Source organism: Glycine soja, chromosome 11, assembly GCF_004193775.1.
Source record: "Glycine soja cultivar W05 chromosome 11, ASM419377v2, whole genome shotgun sequence".
Lineage (NCBI taxonomy): Eukaryota > Viridiplantae > Streptophyta > Magnoliopsida > Fabales > Fabaceae > Glycine > Glycine soja.
Genome location: NC_041012.1, coordinates 31969364 through 31992788, shown reverse-complemented (window position 1 = coordinate 31992788; position 23425 = coordinate 31969364). Strand labels below are relative to the sequence as shown.

Here is a 23425-nt window from a genome sequence, read left to right as displayed (position 1 = left end):
TTTTTTCAGCTCCACCTTTCAACGTTCACTATGCTCTGATATATAGATTCAGATCTTGATTCGCCATTGTAGGTCTTCTTCTCTGTAATTGCAAAATCTCTCTAGCATCGCGTTTGTGTTTTCTGTTTCTCTTAATATAATAGTATTAGTTGTTTTTAAAATGGTACTTTTTTTCAATTGAAATTCCGAATGTGATCGTTTGAACGTTATGATTCTACTTTGTTTTGTGTTAGGTATAGATCACGTCATGCACGATGTTGCAATGGATGGGAGTATCTAGGCGGAAAGTCGCTACTGTGAGTTGAATTTTCTGTTGAAATTTGAACGACCTTTGACGCATACTACAATGTACGTTTAATCAAATTATGACATTCTGTATGATTAAGAACAAACAAAACCTGTGTATTATTTGAAGGATTAACAATATCTTGTATGATAACGTAAATTTTTGCATTGAAAAATTGAAATGATGACTTGCACTGATTCAGAAGATGGTATACTCTGGGAAATTGATTACATGTAAATGTTCATGGAAATCATGAGGTTTTCTGAGTAAGAAAAAAAGAAAGTAGAAAATACTAGTCATTGTCTTTGCAGCAAATTCAAAACATGATTTTCATGTTTTGCAACATAGTTAGCTTAGCGTGCCATTTCAAATTGCAATTTGTTTGAACAAATAAATTGAATGATGTTTGTTTTTCTTCTGATGTCCAAACATTGTATCTATTTGATGCATGATAATCGCTGCGCTAGGATGGGAATTTTTCAGTCAAGAAAGTCTATGCAGAAGAGGTAAATCTTTGATGTTAGTTATACTTAAATGGAGTTTGGTTGGATGAGTTTGGGAAGAGTGATTCTGCAGAAATTTGGTGGTTACATGGTGGAATGAATTGTAATGAACTCCTTATTTCTACCAAGTAGAAGCAATACTTTGAACTAAGGAAGCGGGAACAACAAAATCTACACATGATGGGTTTAGATAACTGTTTTAATGGTCTAGGAATAAGTGGACACAACCTCAAGGAACATCGGTCTTTGAACATTCCTAATTTGCTAAACTTGTCAACAAATGCTTAATAATGTAATTTGTTATACCCGAATGGTAAGCATCACTCTATATTTCATTAGTTCATGAAGTACATTGGAATTTGGGTGATCTAGACGCTTATGCCATAATTGGAAATTAACAGTTGCAAAATTACAAGAAATAAAAGGCAGAAAAAACATGGTGACAACAATGAATAAAGAGGATAAAGACGTCCAACTTTAGGCCTCTTCGCGATCATCTTCCCTGAGTGTTGATCCTACACAAGACAACCAAATTTTGAGAATTCAACTCTACAATCATTATCATCTAATTGACCAACTGAAATAAGGTTACTAATGAGATCAGGGGAAACATAAACATTGGTAAGAGATGATAAAATATCACCAATTGTTGTTATAGGTAAATTGTTTCCATATGTAGTGTGTATTTTCAAACTACCAAAGTAATTTGGGACATTGGTAAGTGCAACAACATTGTTGGTCATATGATTAGATGCACTAGAGTCAAAATACCAAGGAGAGTTGGGTAAATAAGCTTTACCTAAAAGACACAATGTAGAAAATGCTGAAATGATCATTTTTTGAACCATTTTAGGGGTTAAAGTTGGCACAAAAGTAGGTGGATTCTGATCCCCATAAACATGAGCAGTAGAAGAGCCATTAGTTGCAGTGAAGGATGTTGCATTTCTCCGTGGTGGTGTGGTTTGACATTCTTTTATGATATGACCTTCTTTTTTATAGTAATTGTAGAACTTTTTAGGACAATAGGAAGCAAAATGTCCATGGCCTTTGCAGCAGAAACATTGGATAGTACTCATGTCTCGTCCTCAAGGTTTGCCTTGTACTGCATATGCTATAGGAAGGAATGCAAATTTATGTTGTTCCATGTTTGTTTGAGTGAGGAGACGTGGTTCTTCACGAAGTAGTTCATTTAGGAATTCATCCAAGGAGGGGACAATAGCTCTATTCATTAGGTTGGTTCGAATGCCCTCAAAATCAAATCTCAATTTCATAAGAAATTGATCCTGTTTTGTGGTGTCATAAACGTTTTGAACTGCAATTTGTCCTTCAGTTGACAAATCTTTATAGAAAATGTCAGTATATTCAGCCCAAAGATTCATGAAATGAGAATAAAAATCAGAAGTTGAGAGACTATCTTGTTGAAAAAAGGCAATTTCATGTTCAAGCTAGAACCTGCGAGTAGTGTTGTTTTGGTTATAGGTTTTCTTTAGCTAGTCCCACATCTTTCTTGCAGTGGTGAAGGGTCTGATATCAAGGACAATATTAGGCTCAACAAAGCCTATGATCCAAGTCATGACCTGTGCATCTTTGATCTCCCATTTGGCACGTGCCTCCTTATGCGTAGTTTTGTCAGGAGCAAAATCAATTCCGTCAAAATGATCCCAAAGCTCCTTGCCTTTGACAAAGATTCGGAACTGAAATGTCCAGGTGAAGTAGTTCTTTCCATTAAGACGAACAAAGAGGGCATCATATTTTTTAGTAGACATGATGCTAAGAAAAAAAATCACAGGAGGAGAAAAAGTAAGAAACTTGAGAAATTAAGAACAATACCGCATGAACAGTACTACGACATGAACAGTATTGTGTGTGAATAGTAGAACTGGGAACTTGAAGATTGGGAGTGCAGAGAAGAAAAAAAAAACTAGCTTGGGATCAAAACCTAGACTGATAACATGTTAAACTCAAAGAAATTAGGATGAAAATTGTGTACTCTCCTCTGAAGAATTCTGATTTAAATAATATGATACAATCTGATTTCTAGCCTTAAAGTTTGCTAAAAAAAACTATATATGGTAACCTACAACTGGGCTAAGTAATTAAGGATATAATTACACAATTACAGCTATACAATCATACAAGATATGCAGGTTCAAAAGGCCAACAAATCTACACAAATAATGGCAAATAATCTACCTATCAATCTTATTGACATGTTAAACTTAGAGAAATTAGGATGAAAACTGTGGACTCTTCTCTGGAGAATTTTCATTTAAATAATATGGTACAATTTGATTTCTAACCTTGAATAAGCAGGTTTAAAAGGCCAACAAATCTACACAAATAATGGCAAATAATCTACCTATCAATCTTATTGACATGTTAAACATAGAGAAATTAGGATGAAAACTGTGGACTCTCCTCTGGAGAATTCTCATTTAAATAATATGATACAATTTGATTTCTAACCTTGAAGTTTGCTTAAAAAAAAGCTATATATGGTAACCTACAGCTGGACTAAGTAATTAAGGATATAATTACACAATTACAGATATACAATCATATAAGATACGCTGGTTCAAAGGGCCAACAAGTCTATACAAATAATGGCAAATAATCTGCCTATCAATCTTATTGACATCCCCCCTCAAATTGATGTTGCTGAATCTACAAGCATCAATTTGCTGACTAGGAAATTATGTGGTTGACATGTCAAAGATTTGGTGAGGACATCGGCTAGTTGAACAAATGTTGAGACATGAGGTAGAGTGATAATTCTACGGTCATAGGCTTCCCTAACTGAATGGCAATCGACCTCTATGTGCTTTGTTCTTTCATGGTATACAAGATTTGTTGCAATCTGTATGACACTTGTATTATCAGCATACAATGGAGTTGGTTTTGCTTATGAATAACCAAGTTCTGAAAGAAGGTTCCATCAATAAGATTGATAGACAGATTATTTGTCATTATTTGTGCAGATTTGTTGGCCCTTTAAACCAGCATATCTTGTATGATTGTATAGTTGTAATTGTGTAATTATATCCTTGATTACTTAGCCCAGTTGTAGGTTAGCATATATAATTTTTTTAGCAAACTTTAAAGCTAGAAATCAGATTGTATCATATTATTTAAATGAGAATTCTCCAAAGGAGAGTACACATTTTTCATCCTAATTTATCTGAGTTTAACACATCTAATGTTCTTTCTATGTAGCAGTTTTATTGTTGTGTTCTTTAACAGGCTTGAAAAGCGAGATTAGTAAAACACTAGACTATTGATCAGTTAAGTAGCTTCCCAATCTTGTCATGTTTGAATCATACATGAATCATGAGCCCGGACTATTACTAGCTAATGGAGGGTTATTTATTGCTTATTGTAGAAATTAAATGTTTTTAAACCTATCCAGGATCTTCTCCTTTTATTTGAAAAAGTGAGAAAAGGTTTCTTCATGAGATTTAGATCAAATAGCATAAGGATGCTTAGCATTATCCACCCATTTTCTTTTGTTTCCCATTTTTGATGTTTCACTAATCAGCTAAAAGCCTAAAATGAAAATTGTTCCTCTGTGCTAAAACCTGATTTCTAATTCGGGACTTTTGGTAAAGTAGTCATTACTCATTAGGCTAAAAAATTTCATGATCTGATAGACTTCCCAAAGGACAACCATGTAGCTAATACTGCTTCTTTTTGGTTCCTTTGTCCTAATGGCTTCTCTATTTCTTTTCTTGCTTATGTCCTGTTTACTAAAATTATCAATTTCCCCCCATATTGCCTGTACAACAATGGAGGGATGATGGAGAAATCACTATTTCTACAATGCCAGGCAGTATCTCAAAAACTCAGCCAACAATTTTTACCAATGTGGATGCTACAGCAAATTCTTGCAGATTTGAAGAGGCAAGTACGTGATCTAGTACATTAGCCAGTCTGACTGGTTTCATTTAAATGCAATATGGAACTAAGATGTGAAATATATAATTAATGTATACAGAAGCAGGGGCACCTTTGTGCTGCCAGATTGAAACATCACCAAAGATGTGAGTGATACTTTTACATTTATTAAGCCTTCTACTTTATTACTATTTTACTAGTTAATCTTAAGGCAATTGAATGGATCAAAGGGGCTCTTCATGAGGTTGGAGAATGAATGCATTGCCTACTTGTATGCATGATTTCTATTGTTTCATGATATACTTATTGCTCCACATAATAATACATCCATGGACCCCCAAATCAATGGAAGACAGTAACTGATCAATGTAAGAAGTATATCACAGATATTCAACAAATGTATGTTGGGAATGTGTTTCTTGATATAGTAGTAAAATTTAGATTATATCTTAGCAATTTTGCTTTCGAGGCCACAACACTGGAATTTATTTAACATCTATCTTTGCTCTTCCTTTTTCAAAATCATCAATTGTCTGTCGCCCTCCTCACTTTGTTCCTCTCCTATTGATTTGTCCTTGTTCTCAGACTCGGAATTTTCTGTTATGGATTTGTTTTGTGGTGATGAGCCAAATACCGCTGCAGAAAAGTGTCCAACCTGTGAAGATCATGTTTCTTTTTCACTTGAAGGTATATATTGCTTTTCACTCATCTTGGTTCCCCTCCCGCTTCATATTGGATCCCTGTGATTATTGCTAATTATATGCTCATCTACAATATATATGGATATTTCCTTTTTAATTTTGGTGGGAAGAAAAGGTGATGGCTGAATTTTTTGTCTTGTGAACATAATAATGGAAGTAAAAAATTGATGATAATGGTTAAATTTGTGATCTTCAAATGTAGCAATGAAACCAATTTTTTTAATGTTAGTTCCTTCCTCCGGAACTTGATATCTTAAAACATTCTGTGTTTGTTTTTGTCGCTCAAATTAGTTTGTGATATTCATAATTTTAATCTTCCAATACATCTGTGTTCTTATAGGTGTTATTTCTTAGATGATTACATGATATACTTCCACATTCAGATAAAGTAAACCTTTATATATACTAATGTTTATTCAATTGTTTGTCACACTGACATTTTTTCACATATATAACATTAACTCAATCCTTCTAGGTTTGGGTAAAGTTGGTACAGAGACACCGGTTCATTCACCAGAACAGCGGGCTAGGTAATTAAATAGATTTCATTTGTCTGTTCCTTCTTTCTGTAAGATTACTCCATTAGTATTCCCAGCGTGTGATTGGTGTAACTACGTTATGGCTAAAGATTACTCCATTAGTATTGCCAGTTGCATGACTTTATGGCTAAAAATCTTTGATTTAATTACAATGTTGAAAGTAGCTTCAATTCACAGTATATCATCATATCATCTCACTCGCATTTATGGAAATTTTAGTTAAGAATTTTGTCATTTTATACATGACCTGTTATTATTTAATACCCATCACGGCATCTTTAACTGTTTACGAATAATGATGCCCAAGTAGGTGCTCTTTGAATAGTATATCTTATGCTACTTGCAAGTTGTAAATGTTTGGGGCAATTGTCCCTTCCGTTTCATGAGAGGTAGGCTTAATCATTCACACCAAGCAACATCCACTTGTAAGTTATTGAATATAAAATTGAAATTTTGTTTGGTTGACAATATTTTAATGAACAGCATAACCTCACTTGTTGTCCTTTTACATAAAGCGTTAGTAGCATTCAAGCATTACACTGGCTGTCAGGATAGACAGATTGAATCTTTTTTAATGTGTTTTGGAATTTGTTGTTTGCATAAATTCGTATAGCTACTCTCCAATGCAGAAGGATGGAAGGAAATCAAAATTAAAGAAACTTAGCCATGAGCTGAATGACATTGAACTTGAAGTGGTGAAGCATATACCGAAATCATCTTACCACACACACACACATTCATTTTGTATAATCCTATCTGCATCTTCTATAACTATTTGTTCTTTGTCAATCATTAGTTGATACCTGAACTGATATATAAATTTTCCATATTTAGTTTTTGTCTCAAGAATTGTCAAGTTTTCTTATGTTAACGCGCTTTCGTAATTGTTATATCTTGAGTATTCATTTTATTCTTCTTCCATGGAATAGAATTGAAGTATGCATTTGATGTCTATTGATTAGCAGGATACCATAATGTAATGTATAACATTGTGTTTGAAAAAAGTTATGGAGCACTGATGAGTTGAGCGATAAGTTAGTCCATAATCTTTAGTTATAATATGAAATTTATCCACAACATTGAGTATGGAGAGTCTGCTTTGGAAAAGCCAGATTTGTATATATATGATATAATATATATAATAATATAATATAAGCAGCGGGAATTTACCTAGTGAATCATCACTTGGCAATGGTATTTTAATTAGAAACAATCATGATTAAGGTGACGGATCTGACTGTTATAAGCAAAGATAGTTGACTTAGTCATTACCAGTAATGGTAATATGATAAAATATATTAGTGTAAATTACACATTACACCCTACCTTTCCACCCTTTTTCAAAGTAATCATTGTATTTTTTTCTTCTTATCTCTTAACCCCCTTAATAGAAGTCTCTCTATAGCATGAGGTTCCCACTAGTGAGGTCTAGATAACGTAGGCTTACCTTCGCAAACAAAGACTGCCTTTACGATTTGGCCCAAGGCTAATTTTACATATTAGATTACCCCCAGAAAAATGGAATTTAGACCCATGCCACTTGCACATTCCGCTTAAAAAAATAGGAAATTTTAGGGGGAGGGGTTAAGTTAAATGTTTTACTGCTGTTAACGTTGATTGAAAAGTTAACTTTTCGTCTTAAACCAAAGTTGAGGGATTGGCTGATTGAGTTACGAAAAAATTGCTGAGTGGAGTTGTTTGAAAAAGAGTGCAACTACAAGAGGCTAGGTAGTAAAGAGCAATTTATCCAAGATATCGACGTGCTTATTTGATTTCTTTACTTCTGGAACCTCTTCCTCGTTCTTTTAGTCTATTCTGCCTCTTTTAGAGTTTTAGTCTTTTGATTAGATCACAGTTGGAATTGGACCTATAATATTGTTCCTCTGATTGATATACTTGCATTCTACCCATTTTAATTCAAAATGTGACACACTACTTATAGGATACAATGATGCAAGATATCAAGGTTTCACCTATATGTTCTTCGGACTACCCATTTAACAAAGTAAGGCGAAGCTTAGCAATTGTTGGAAACGACAAGCATTTTTATGACCATAACTCTGTTAGTGAAGAATTCTTCAACAAGACTAAAAATAGTGATGAAAACTTGTGGAATGGTAATCTATAGCTAATTTTTTCTCTTTGTTATATCTTTTTGCTTTTTGTTTAATACTTTTGTTCTCTAACACGTTGCTAAAAACTCCATGCATTTGCTGTAACTTCAACTGATTTCTTGTGAACATGTTCCATTTGTTATATCAAGGTTGTATGAAATAATAACTAATAACGTCTTCCCCCCCCCCCCCCCCCCCCCGCGAAAATAAGTAGCAGCGACAGAAGAAGAAAACATTAAACTGAAGGGTAAAAAATGAAAAGAAACGTGAGATGCATAATTTTTTACACTTTAGCAATGACCACACTTGAGAGATTGGACCTATTGTTTTTAAGCACTAGAGAGATTGAGCTATTGCATCACTTGCTTAATGGATTCCGCTGAAATGCGTCATTCATATATAATATATCAATATAGTTTCCTGGGTCAATGATTCAAAAACCTGCCTGGACCACCACATTTGTCTAGGTTTGGTCCATAATCTGAAAAATACCAGAGCTGGCATATGACAAGACTATATTTTTTGATATTGAAAAAAATGTTTCTCTGCCTTTTGTGTAATATAGCATGTTCCAGCTTCCTTGATGAGAAGAATTTTGACAAGACGGGATATGATACCTCGTGTTAGAAGACTTTTCAAATGGGTTCTAAATCTCCTGAATTGTTGAAAAGTGTGGCCTACAAAATGGAAAATTATGCTTTTAAAGACCTACTCCCAAAGAAATGGTATTTGCTGTACTAAAGCGCACCTTCCCCTGTTTCCCATAAAGATATTTGACTTAAAAATGGTGGTATGTATGGCTGTGCAGGTCTTCAGCTATAGCGATGAAAGAGATGGACATGAGTGGTACACTTAGCTTTCTTAAACTATCAAATAGAATCTTACTTCCAAGTTTTAGAAATTATTCTTGGAACACCAATGACACTTACAAGATGAATTATTTTTGGCAAACAAGATGATTTTATTTCTATGGTTTTACCTATTTGAATTAATTTGCTACTGTGACTTTGAGTTTCTGTTCTTCTGTTATGTCATGCACCCAAAAATTATGTTAGGAATAGCCTGGTCATTTTACACTTCATGAACATATCGGGAACCTTATGTCCTACTTTCTTAAGAATGTATTATTAGTTATACTCAATTTGAGCTACAATTATGCACGTGTGATCACAAGTCAGGTTATGTGCTTGACCAATAGCATCTCAAGTTCTCAACCCTAAACCATTTATTCAGCAAGTTGTAAATACTAAGCATCTTCTCTGGCCAAAAGTTACTTCTAGTACGGGACTAACTATTTGAGCAGTATGTACCGGTTTTTATTTTTTTTCAAACACAAAAACCCATGACAGTACTTGTGATTGTTTTGTAATTGAATGTTAGTGTTGGACACAAAAAAGCTATTTGACACTTATTGAGTATTGAGAGAAAGAGAGAGACATGTAGTATGATGGATGATATAATATGATAGAAAGAGCGAGATAAAGAAAAATGATAGGTAATAGTGAGATGTTTGGAGTGAAGAGGTGTCCACCAATTATTACTCATTTTTCTTATCTACAAGCCAAGCTTAGAATTTTTAAACTGCTCATAGGTCAGAATTTGGTCTAATAGATTGATAGTCAATGTGATTCACTTATTCATAGATCTGATGTCATGTAATGAGCATCTGGCATGTATGATTTTATTGATTGGTTTGCGAGTCCGTCACATATTGACGTAAGTAACGATTTATATATCACTCCAAGATGGTGTTTTTACTTTTATGCTCTTTTTCTGTATCTTCAGAGCCACACTCTTCATTTTCCAAAAGCGAATTAGAGAATGATCTTGACTTTTATGTTGCTAGCAGGTCAAGGTATGAGCATTATTCATAGAAGCTCCGTAGTGGGATGAGCATTTTCTCATGGTTTTGTGCTGTCGTTAATTTTATAGATTAGGTGGGAACTTCAATGCTCAAAATTTAATTCCAGAAGATGTAAAGGATAAATCGAGCTTGCTGAGGTATAACCATAATAGTCCCGTGTTTCATTGTAATTGTTATGTTTCTCTATACTGTCACCTGTGTTTGACTGTTTGTCCACTTTCTGACAGCGAAGAGTCAAGCTCACATGCTGCCGGTAATATAACATATCAATCCCTCTCTGACTCATAAAAGCACACTCATTAGGGTCAAGCATATGAATAATAATCTATTTGATTCATAAGGAATAGATCCTATTCTTAATTGGAATGTCTGCATTTTATGTCAGTGAGGGGTGAGTCCACTGCGCATGTGCATCAACAATATTGACAGGAGAGAACAGAAGGAAAGCATAGAAATGCTTTTGCAAGCCCTAGAAAACAAAAAAAAAATGCTTTTGCAAGCACACGAAATAAGTACAGTACTAAGGACGAAAAGTGCAGAAGTATGCCAAATTCATCAAAGCAAATGCCATCTCACTACTCAAACTCTACTCTCCAGGAAGAGCTGGGTGCACATAACAGTTGGCAGTTTGAGGAAAGAAATCCTTCAGTTGATAAGAGTTCTGTAGCTGCCCCATTCTGTCTAGATCTAGAGGCAGATTTTGCAGTATTCGGATCCAAGAATAAAATTGTAGATCCTTTTAGTGTCTTTACTACCCCTGAATTAAGTAACAAGGTCAAGGCCAGTCCTTCCTCTGGTGGATTTAAAAAAGCTGCACCTCTTGCAGATTCACCTCCTTGTGTTTTCACCTCTGAAAAGTTTGCATTTGATTGTTCAACCGCATTCCCCAATGTTGGTTCATGGCCAACCAGCCCAAGGTTATCTCCAGATTTTCAGACCAAGGGGAAAAAGTCTGAAGACAAGTGAAAATGCAAAAAAAACAACACACAAATTTTGAGCAAGAAGAAGATATTTTCATGGGAGATAAGGACTTGTCCTCAGAAAAGAAAATGTCAGAATATGCTCCATCTTCCAAAAATCATATCCAAAGACAACAACACAGTGTCTTGTAGAAGCTGATTCCTCTGATCATGTGGAGGAGATATCATCGTTACTGAAGAAGCCTGACAAACAAGGAAACCAAGTAAGATAAAAGAAAGTATGTCCATATTGTCCATTCTTAATTCTATGTAGTATATATTTTTCCTTTTGGCTTGGTGGTTGGGTCAACACTCTCGTCATCCTTCTCTTGGAGTATAAGTGTAAGGTGAAGTTTCATATTTGTTAAAAATAAAAAAGTTAAGAATCATGTAAGTGAAGAAAATACCCATAAACCTTTTCTCCTCTCTAATGTAAAAGTACAAGGTATGCATCCATCTAATTTCTTTGCATTTGAAATGAAATTAAGTTCACATTTCCTTATGCTGTGGATGTACATGCCACACTCCTTTCTGTTTTTTTACAGAAATGAAATTTTGGTCACCTGAAGGAAGAACCACAATGAGGGGTGGAAAACATAAAAATGATAAAGTTAGCTTGTCAGGTCAGGTGATGTTTGAAAGCTAGGTCTTTCAGCTTATGCGTGTACAGATGGTATTGAAGGAGGCATGTACATGATGAAGTAAATAACGCCTTCCTTGGGCATAGTAGTAGCAATTAAAGTTCTCATTAGACTTGGTGAACAAATTAAGGAACAGTAAACAATTTTTCTTTTCTTCTTTTCCGCGAGATAATTTTCTCGGCCAAGTTTTGGCATTCCACGTTCCACCCGTGTCTCGTTGACAAATTACTAAAATCATTTTTTTTTATCGTGACACTGACACATTAATATAAAATATATATTCTTGAAACTAATTTAAATATACATCTTAATTATATTTAATAGTTTAAAATTAATTTGATCAAACTTTCACTCTAGGATCATTTTGTGGTACAAAGAAAAAAAATTCATGTATAAGAATCACGATTCCCATGATGAATATTCTTGAATTTAGTATGAAAGCTTATATATATAAAGATTCAGTCCCAAGAAACTCTTAAACTTGGTCACAAATCACCAAAAACAAGTCTATAGATAACAAAGGAAAGAGCACCTTGTAATATGAACAAATTAAATAAGGGAGAAAACTAAGCAGAATGACGAGCAATAAAATGAATGATGTGATATATTGAAAAAGTCATCGGATCAATTGAAAAAATGAAGATAAAAAAGTTTAAAATTAAAGTTTGGAGTTGAAATTATGGATGAGAAAAAAATTTATACTGTTTCATTCCATAACACGTTGTTGTTCGAATTATTTTAAAATAATTAATTAAAAAATTAATAAATTTATTATAATGGATTGTGATCATATGACTATATAAATTACACATTTAATATATAACTTTTTTTCTCCTAAAGAAATCAGAGATATACCTACTGTTTAATTCAGCTCATATTTAATTAATTTATAAGACTCGATATCCATGCCTTCACATTCTGCATATTTAAATCTGAACTGACCCCAATTTTTTTGGGGTATTGAACTGGCCCCATTTTTTAGTTGAATCAATTCGAATTTTAGTCATTTACGTGTTTGATCCGGATTCGTGCCTAACCATATCAAAACTATTAAAATCAAATCGTTATTCTAATCTGGAATTTCCAATTAAGAGAATGACAAAAAAACTTAGAGACAAAGGTAATGATATTTATATTGTAAATAGGCATAAAAATCACGAATCATAGTATTTATCTCGTGATTATGCTTATAAGTTATAAACCTATAAAATGTGTATTTTTTTTATACTTTGTGATATCTATTATTATTTTATTTTAGTATAGATGAGATTATGTTTTTCATTATTTTACAATGATTTGTTTTTAAAAAAAGCATATGATAATAAAAATTATTAGAAATATAAACAATTCAGGTAATAATTATTAACACGAATTGATTATTAAAAATATATATTAAATTTAATATTTAATTTGAGATATTATTTTTATTTATGATAAATTTAAATTATTAAATAAATTGTGATACATAAAAGTATGATTTATTTGAAATATTTTTATTTATGCCTTAAAATTTTTAAAGAGTTCAATAAACATATATTATCAATAAAAAATCACATTGTCAAGTAGTCATTATTATGAAAATTAATAAACTCTCATATTTAAAAATTAAAATCTCACCCCACAAGCCCTCCCCAATGTCATTAAAAAGGTCTCAGTTCCATTTAGCAAGAAGAGCAACATTGAACCACTCCAAGTTCTGAACACCCAAACCCCGTTAATTAATATTTAATAGTCTTGATTTTCAATCTTGGACTCCACATTCAAGTATCTAACTTTATTACATAGGGAATAACTTAAATAATCTTACCTAATTCGAATAATTTTTATAAAAAATACGTATTGCCTTTACGAAAAAAATATTGACACATATTAATAAAAAAAATTTAAACAACCATAAGTGTTTTTAACTGTAAACAATTCTATAAATTAAAATCACTCTTAGCGGTATTAAAAAATATTTATTAAAAGAAGTTAATCTTTTAAATAATTATTCGTACATTCAAAACATTATTCCTTTCATTCATCAAAATTAAAAAAAAATTAATTAATTTAATTATTAACAATAAATTTATCTTAAATTTATAAAAAAATTAAAATTATTCTTATCATTAATCTTTTGTTTCTTCTAATGATTTTTCAATATATATATATATATATATATATATATATATATATATTATTTTTAGAAATGGATATTTCTAATATAAAAATAATTATTATAAAAAAATATTATAAATTAAGTCTCATAAATAAAATATCATTTTAAATTTAAATCCTGTAAATACGAATAATCTTTATATTCCATAAAGATGTACACCGAATTTAACAAAAAAATCAATCTAAACATTAAAATTCTTTCTCTGAATATGTAATACAAGTATGCACCATATTTATTTTGTAATCATATGCACCAGTATTTGAATTTGAACTTTGAAACCACTTGTTCATAAATATATAGTATTTATTTATGTATAGAATGAGTAATCGTTACGAAAAGGAACAGCCAAAACAAAAACATTATCCATAGACGCACCGCCGCCGGGTTCCCATTCCTATGAATATTATTCCTATCCAATTATCTTTCAGCTAGCGGTTCACACTTCACCCAATGGTCACGCTATTCTATTTATTTCTTTTTTCTTGGAATGGGATGAAAATATGTTATCTGTTTATATATAATATCAAATTATCTAATTTTTTAAGATTAAAAATATTAATTTTCACTTAAAAATAAAAATATTAATTTAATTAATAATAATAAATTTATTTTGAATTTATAATTTTTGAAAACTAATTTTGTCATTAATATTTTTTAATGATTTATCAATATATTTTCTTTCGTCTTTTAACGAGATATATTTTTAATATAAAAATGATGACTTAAATATATTTTAATTTTTTAAATTTAAGTATTTTCTTTTTAGTTCTTTAAATTTAAAGTTATTTTTTTTAATACTTAAACTTCATAAAATATTTCTTTTTAGGTCTTTTTATAATGTAAAATTAAACATAAATAAGATATTCACAATTATATTAATTTTTTTATGGTCAAAATTTAATTTTTTATTTTATATTTTAAAGTATATCTTTAACCGTTAAAATTGTCATAATCAAGTAAAAAAATAGTTAAAAATTCATTAATTATTTTAAAAGTACTTTAAATTTTCTATTATTCTTGACGGTTTTAAACCGCTTGAAAATCATATTTTAAAAAATAGAAAATCAAATTCTAGCAATTAAAAAAGATAAAAATTGTTAATATCTTATTTCCTATTTGACTTATACTCTTTAGAAGGATTAAAAAGAACATTTTACATATTTTAAGAGACTAAAAAAGTAACTTTAAATTAGAGAATTAAGAAAAAAATAACTCACACTTAAAGTACTAAAATATAATTATTAAGTCAAAAATAATTTTAAAAATATTATAAATTGAGTCTTTTATAAAAATATCATTTCAAAATTAAATTTGATAAATAAAAATTAAGGAAATACATGACAAGATATAGCATATTCCAACATATTAATAATTGATTTTGCTAAAATAAATTTAAAATTTTTAAACCGAAGTAAAATATATGTATTTAAACTAATTTTGATTATAAATTTCACATTGGAATGGACACCTAATTATAAATTATAGCCCACATCTCTCTCTATTTTTTTTTCAGAATCTCTTTATGAAATGGAGTTATCTTGTTCATTTCATGGAGGCCGGTGAGAATAAAATAATATTTTAGTGAGTGGTCCACACTGGTGTACAATTGTACAAATCTAGCTGGGAAATAGCCTAGTAAAGGACCGTTGTTGACCAAGACGAAACAAACAGAATTGCCGTAAGAAAAATAAAAATATGGTTGTTCGTAGAAAGAAAGTATAATAAATTGGCTATACACTACCATAATTGTATTTTTTTATTAAGATTAATGTCTAATTTTCTTCTATTAATAGTTCTTATTGGAATTACGTCTCTCAATTTCTCAATTTTTTAATTGCTATACAATCAAATTCTTCTATCATTCTCTTTTACATAAATTCTCAATGTTTCCTCTTTAAATAATTACAGATTTGGAATAGAAATTATTCAAAAGGTGCAGAACTTGAAGAGTTGATGGAAATTTTGAATGATTTTATAATTTATGAGTTGAAAGTTTTGAAGATTAAAAATTTTGAATTTTTTAAATTTTGGTAAAAACAAGAGGTTTTGGGTTGAAAATGACTTAAAAATATTTAACAAATTTAATTGAAAACATTTTTATAAAAATTAAAGAATTTTAAATAAATGTAAATTAACGAAAGAACTTTAATTGTAATAATTAAATATAAAAAAATATATCTAATGTTTAACGAAACAAAATCATACATTATCCGTAGAATCTATAGGATTGACGCATTAGTGTAAGGTTTCGTTGATTTTACATGTGAGAAACAATCTATAACAATCATTCCATTAACGCACAAAATTTTGTTGGACTAACGATACACATACATCACGAACGAAATTAATATCTAACCTAATGATTTAAAATGTATGTAACAACTCGCATCGTCGCTACAATATCACTATTTTAAACCACAAAAATTTTAATTTTTAAATGAAAACTCCGTTAATTTGCTTATGAAAAAAATGAAAGTAAATTTTTTCACGATATACATTCATCAAACAACACACAATTACTTAAATGAATACAAATATAGATATAGTTACTCAGTACACATCATCCACATAATGGAAAGTAAATTAGCTTATACATATAATTAAATATGTGATTTACATCCTCAATTCAAAAAAAGAATTATAGAACCAGCTACAGAGGAATTGTTTAAAAAAATACAACTCTCTCTCAAAATAATCTCAACGTCATCACGTCGGCTTAACAGCTCCACAAAAGAATCTCACTTCACGTACTCTACTACTGTCCTTTTACTCCCACAAACAAAGGTTCGCGATCATAACAGGTACCAATCATACGGTATAAAAATTGCAAGGGTGAGTTTATTATAAAAGAAATTAACACAAAAATAAATAATCATGATTAGTAAGAAAACATTAACAAATACCATAAGCGTACATAAACATTCATTAGTCCAACATACACTAAACAAGTAGTCATCATCCATCCATAATTCCAATCAATCATGTTCAGTATGATGCATGCACCTAACCTCAACTCTCAAATGCAATGTGATACCATTCATCAAGGAAACAACCTAAGCGTGTCCACACAACACTCTCACTTAGGAAAACTAGGCAATAAGTGTCGCGGTCACCCTGTCGTACAAAGGCAACTCCCCCACCCCCATGGTGATCAGCCTGAGTTTCAAGAGAGTTCCAAACCGAGTGACATGCCACCAAGTACAAGTATTCCCCCTCATGAGAAACTACAAGTAATTACTGACAAAGTTTATACTATTTTCATGCAATATGAAGTATGAAACATGGGCACCATCAATGCATTAACCATGGAAATTAAAGATTCTAAGTCATCCCCCTCTAGAGATGCTAAAAACTATTTAATCGTTCTATTTTCCCCACTAAGGATATCCAACATGGTCAATGCACCCTCCATGTACATACACATCACACGTCATCACAATGAAATTTTCAACATCAACAACATCTCATCTCAATGTCATTCTCAACATCAATATCATCTCTTCTCAATGACATTATCGATAACAACAACAACATTATCTCATATCAACATAATCATCAATAACAACATAATCTCATATCAACATTATCATAAACACCAACATCGTCTTGTATCAATTATTATCAATATCATCTTCAATAACAACATCATTCTTTATCAACATTATCATAAACATCAACGCCACCTCATATCAATTAATATCATCAATAACAATATCATCAGTAAATCACATTCTACATATACACACATATATAGTTCATGCCTGAGATTCACACTTCCCAGGTCTTCAGACAACATAAGTCTAATAAAAACAATAATGTCATTTATCAATAATAGACGTATCGCATCCCATTAGTAAAAAAAATATTGTTTTTCTTGAAAACCAGCATGCAACAAAGACATGCATACATTTCCATAGTTAGGTTTCCTGACCCCAACTATGGTATTAAAAACTGTAAATTATAATAAACTTCCCTCACCTATTGTGAGTTCTTTGTCAGTTTCTCTTTGCGCCGCTTAGAGACCTCTCTCGTTCATATTTGTTAGTCCAAATGCAAGGTTTTATATACCAAATTGAAGGAAATTTAGTATAGATTTCAAAAATAAGGTTAATAACAACATTTAGGGGTAATTACCCGTGTCAAAACATAAAGGGCTAAAAGGGTGTTTCAGATTCTACTAAAAGGAGACGTCATTTTGAAATTCCGATCTCGCCAATGTGATCGGGTTTCAGTGAAGGTCACGAAAATAACATCAATTTTATAAAAAAGATAACTTTTATAACGTCTCATTTTCAAGGATTTTTCAAAGGAAGTGTAAAAACACTCTTTTACAGTACCAAAAACACAAGAGATGCTAAGAGAAACTCAAACTAATTAGGAGAAATGTTTAGAAGTCAATATTATATCAAAGAAGCTACGAAAGAAAGGATTTGAGGGATTGTTCTCCATCGAATCCTTGAGGTGGATTTTGAGGATTCTGCTCCAATTAAAACGTTCCTTTCGGTGTGGTGGTTTAGCGAAAAGCAACGACGGCTCATGGTGGCCACCGGTGGTTGTGGGTGGTGGAGGAGGAGTTTCTAGGGTGGTTTGGATGGAGTTTTGAGAGAGAGAGGCGTGAAATCATGTTTCTCACGCTAAAAAAACGTATTTATAATCTGCAGAACTCGCTTAGCGAGCTCGTCTTGCTAAGCAGGAGTCTACTTTTGGCGCTAAGCGCGACTTTTTGCGCTTAGTGCAATTCCTCTTAGGTTGGGATTTGTGCTGAATGCAACAGTTCTCGCTTAGCACAATTCCTATCGGGTTGAGATTTGCGCTGAGCGCGACAGTTCTTGCTCAGCACAATTCCCTCTCAGGTTGGAATTGCGCTTAACGCACTTCTTATGCTAAGAGAGAGGTGAAAAGTTGTTATTTTGAAAATCCCAACGATCAAACCATGGGGAAATGTACTAAGAACTTATAGTTGAAGTCTGGAGATGATCTAACGGTTACTGAATCCAGGATCACGATTTTACTAGAATAGGTTTAGGTGAAATTTGAAATCTCATAATTTCAACTTAGGTCAATAAAATTCCACATAACTCAATATCCAGATCAAGCAAATCACACATGATTAATTCACATCATATCTAAACTCATTCAAGTCAATCATATAATCAAATAACACGATAAATACAATCAAACATCAATTTATAATTAGCGATATTTCAGGGTGTTACAAGGTACATGTGATCTTTGAAAAAAACAACACTATCCCTAATAGATGAAAAAAGTACAATTAATAAAGCCTAATTTAATACTATTAAATAAGTGGTTTTGTTAAAAAAAGAAAAAAGAATAATTTATATTGTACAAGGTAAATGTGAGCAATTCATAATATGGTTTATATTTATACAATTTTTTTTCTATTAATATAAAGTTATTTGTTATTTCATTCATATAGATTAAAATCAACATAATATAAATATTTAGTTCAGGAGATAGAGATCCGATTCAAGAAGATTCTAGTTGAGAGTCAAAGGTTTAAACTACACACAAAGGTGGAGCACAGTGATGGTTTTGTGCGATCCTCATAGTGGCATTGGGCTGCCTGCACACACTCCAATGTTCAAGTTAGTGCTCATTTTAGTAATGCGAAGAAGAATGAAAATTGGTTAGTTTACATACCAGTTATGAATTCTTTTATACCGTGATTGTGGTGGAAATGTAAGTTATCTAGTTGTCCTTGGGTGGGGTTCAACTGTCATTGCATGGAGCACAAGCTTCTCAATAAGATACTAAACTCGATTTACATGCCTTCTCGATGGAAGCATATCATAGAGGTCAGACACTTAGCACTGGGCCGGGTTTGTATGCTTGTTGGTTATACCTTCTAGAACAATAATTTTTAAAAATATAATAAAATATGAATCATTCGATTATTTTTTTATTATTATTCAAATTTGATAAAATTTAACATAATCCATTTTAATAATATGTAGATATAATTTAACGATTGAATTGATAAAAATTATATTTTATATAAAATTATTGAATGGTTCTATAATGATTGTTTAAGTTATAGTGATATCATTTGATCAACTTCTATATGTTTTACGTGAAATACAAGGAAAAAAAAAATTGGACAGTTGGGGGTGGTTGTTCTTGTTGAGTTTAGAGCATAAGAGCACGTTCGAAAGGATAATGGCAACTAAATATTTGTCCACAACCACAATGAAATAATATAGTTAAGTATAACATATATTGCTGTCCATGATACAAGTTACCACTAACATAACACAAACCTCACTTCTAGATTTCTTAATGCAACCTTTCATATGCCCCAACCAAACATTTTTTTACGATAAAAAATTGCTGCTATAATATGATTTCATTCATCTAGGTGAGCAAGCCATTATTCCAATATTTGCGTCTCTAATCTAATGAATGTTTAATATGCCCAATCATGATAGAACCATGCCCCGCGAGAATTGCTCAAGCTCAAATTAAAACTAAGGTAAATAATCATTTTTATTTTTAAATATGTAATTTGTTGATAAGTGTGTCTTTCAAATATGAAAATATAAAATTTAGTCTCCGAAAATGTAAAAAGTGTGACAAATATATCCAATCGTTAATTTTCGTCCGTCACTGTCAATAAAATAACTTATATGTCATAAAGGAACAAATTTGTCACTCAAATAATTGTCAATGTGATTATGCTTAACTAGATTGGACAAAAATACGAATAAAATACGAGGTTTGGACATAAAATTTTTTGTTGAACAAAAATGTTAACATTTCTTTATTAGAGAAAAATATTAATAATTTTTTAGATCTAAAATGTGAGTACCTTTCATTTGATCAAAATGTCAATAAATTATCATTATTATATAAAAATGTCAATAATTTTTTATTAAACCTAAATAATACATTGATATTTTATAATATAAAATCATATTATATTATAAATAAAAATATATTTTTTTCCTTATAAAATTACCCAAGGTTTAAATGTAATCCTAACAAAAAAATTTCATCTATTTTTGGTATCTCTAAAATTATAATATACTTTTTTTTTTGCCAAGAGTTTCCCAAAATAAGTGTCTAACGTGTGGTAAAAATTGGACGTGTTTACTTTGTTTTCTCTTTCTTTTCTTCACTGATTCTCTTTCCGGTCAAACGATGTGTGTCCAGAAAAAATAGATGCTCCTCCTATCACGCTTCAGACCTTTTCCCACCCCACCAATACCATGGATATGTCACTAATAACAATGAGACCACCGTGAGGATACCACTCCGATGGTGAGGCATTGATTTGAGGCTACGGAGCACCTTCGCATTCTGGTTCGGATCTCCCTTGACGGCCTCTGCTCGAGGACGTCCATGAGCAGCCGGAGGACATGGCGGCGACGGCGACGCAGGATGTCACGCTCTGCCGGCGCATTCTAGATCTGGATTTGGATCTGGAGACGAAGATAGGAGGCACAAAGGGGTGGTGTTTCGTTGGAGGCGTTCCCTTGGGGTGCCTTAGAGTTAGAGAAAGATGGATAGAGGGCAACTCAAAAACATATTTATAGGTTGATCATTAAAAATGATTATGTTAATAATTATTTTAGTGATAATTTTTTTTATGTAAATTATTTTATTAACATTAATATGTAAAATATATTTATCGCATTTTTTTTAATCTTTTTTTAAGATTAAATTTTATATTTTTATTTTTTAGAAACAAATTAATCAGAAAATTAAACAAAATGATTGTTTATCCTTAAAACTAATAATAGTAACCCCGTCTCATGCATACACGAGGGATATACTATCATACATGCATAATTGCGTAGATGCTGATGTATTTTAACTATATCTATCATATGCAAAAGTCAACATAAATTTCTATTATTAATTGCCGACCCCAAAGTTCTCTATGAATTTGGTTCCATTATGTTGACAAGAGCATAATCAAAGGACGGAAAAATATACAGTATAATATATATATATATATATATATATATATATATATATATATATATATATATATATATATATATAAAATATGCGATTTTTAACGTTTAATTAATTAATGGGTTTCTCGTCAGAAAAAAATAAATGTAATGGGTTTGGTTAGTCAATGGCAATCTACGTGCATTATAAAGTGTTCCACATTCCACAATCGATCGATTTTCAATTTACCAAAAGATCCAAAGAAAAATTAGGATTTTGTTTGCTTCTGCTCTTTCTTATTTAACTATTTTAAAATACAATACACAAAAGAGTTAGAATTATTATTTTTATTTATATTATTTTTTATAATTTCTATTTAAAAAAACAGTATTTTTTTCTCCTTCACGATGAGTAGTATTAAAAATTAATTGAAATACGGATATAATTAAAAAATCTGCAATATTTTAAAATTTCAGAAAATGATTCTTGTCATTAATAAGTCGGTAGTGGCATGTCATGTATCTAATCCTGTCACGCCAGTAACTATTATCAAGTAACATGTATGTAATTCTCTAAAAAAAACAGTAACATGTATGTAATATGTTAAAGACTATTTAGATAAAATTCTTGATACATACTTATATAAAAAAATTAGGAATGTCAAATAAATTAAACTTCTTTCATAAATTAAAAGCAACTTATGCACATCAACTTCAAAGAAAACTAAAAAAGATAATTTCCATAATATTTGAAGGGGCTGGATAAGTTAATTTTAACTTTTGAGAGAAATTTAATTTGATTCATTTTCTTATTTTCTTTTTTCTCTAAGCACTTATGCAAACATTTATTCAACCAAGACCTAGAAGGCCATTGTATGCTACTTCATTAGTAAGTGGTGATATAGATTTTTTTTATATATATAGTATTTTTCTTTTAATTTGTAGATATAATAACTTATATATATGTATATATTTTTTCTTTCTTTCTATGAGAATCAATCTTACTTGAACTATATAAGTAGTATCATTATTGTGAACAATAAATCTCTCTTTTTAAATATTTAGCACAATTATATACACAGTTCTTAAATTTAAGATCATTTATTAAATTTAAATAATTTCGTATTAATTGATTCAATTGCTCACTAGATAAAAAAATATAAAAATGAAACAATAACATTTATAAGCATCAAGACTAACAGCAATTTTCTTAGAGGACTAAACCAAATTTAGTCATATTTATAAAACTAAGAACATATTTTATCTTACAAAAATTCATAATAATTAATATCATCTCAAACTTTAAAAATAACACAAATAGAAATAAGTATTTTATTCCCAAATAGAAAGATAAAAATGGAAGTAAATAATTTTTATAATAGTTAAATTTTCATTTTGTCATTGTAGGTACTTATTAATGACATTTTAATATATATATATATATATATATATATATATATATCACTAATAAAAAAATTGAATTTAAGACTTTAATTCATTAAAAATATTTGATTATACTGGAATTTAGTACTCATTAACTATTAAGCTTTACATAGAGAATAAGGAAAAAAAATCTAGGAAGTAAGAAAAGTAAAATACCCGTATATAATTTAATCTTTAATCAACATTTTTTTATTTGGTTTGGTAAACTGTAAGAAAAGTCATTAGTATATATTCCAATACTGATTAATAATTTCCATAAAAATTAAAGAGTTGAAAGAAGCATAGTACTCTTTCTTATTTCTGCACTGGATGTAATTTTAAGAATTGAAACGGTAATTGAAACATAAGAGAAATAACATAAAAATAATGAAAATTTAGGTAAAATAAATTGCAATTCAAATTGTAAC

At 30.7% G+C, this 23425-nt stretch overlaps 1 long non-coding RNA gene across 1 annotated transcript; it reads left to right on the top strand.

Moving 5' to 3' along the window:
- The first annotated feature begins 4695 nt into the window (after positions 1–4695).
- Positions 4696–6839, top strand: LOC114374157. Its single transcript, XR_003658526.1, has 3 exons — positions 4696–4826; positions 5266–5367; positions 5857–6839. It is a non-coding gene; the product is annotated as an uncharacterized LOC114374157 (long non-coding RNA).
- Positions 6840–23425: the final 16586 nt, after the last annotated feature.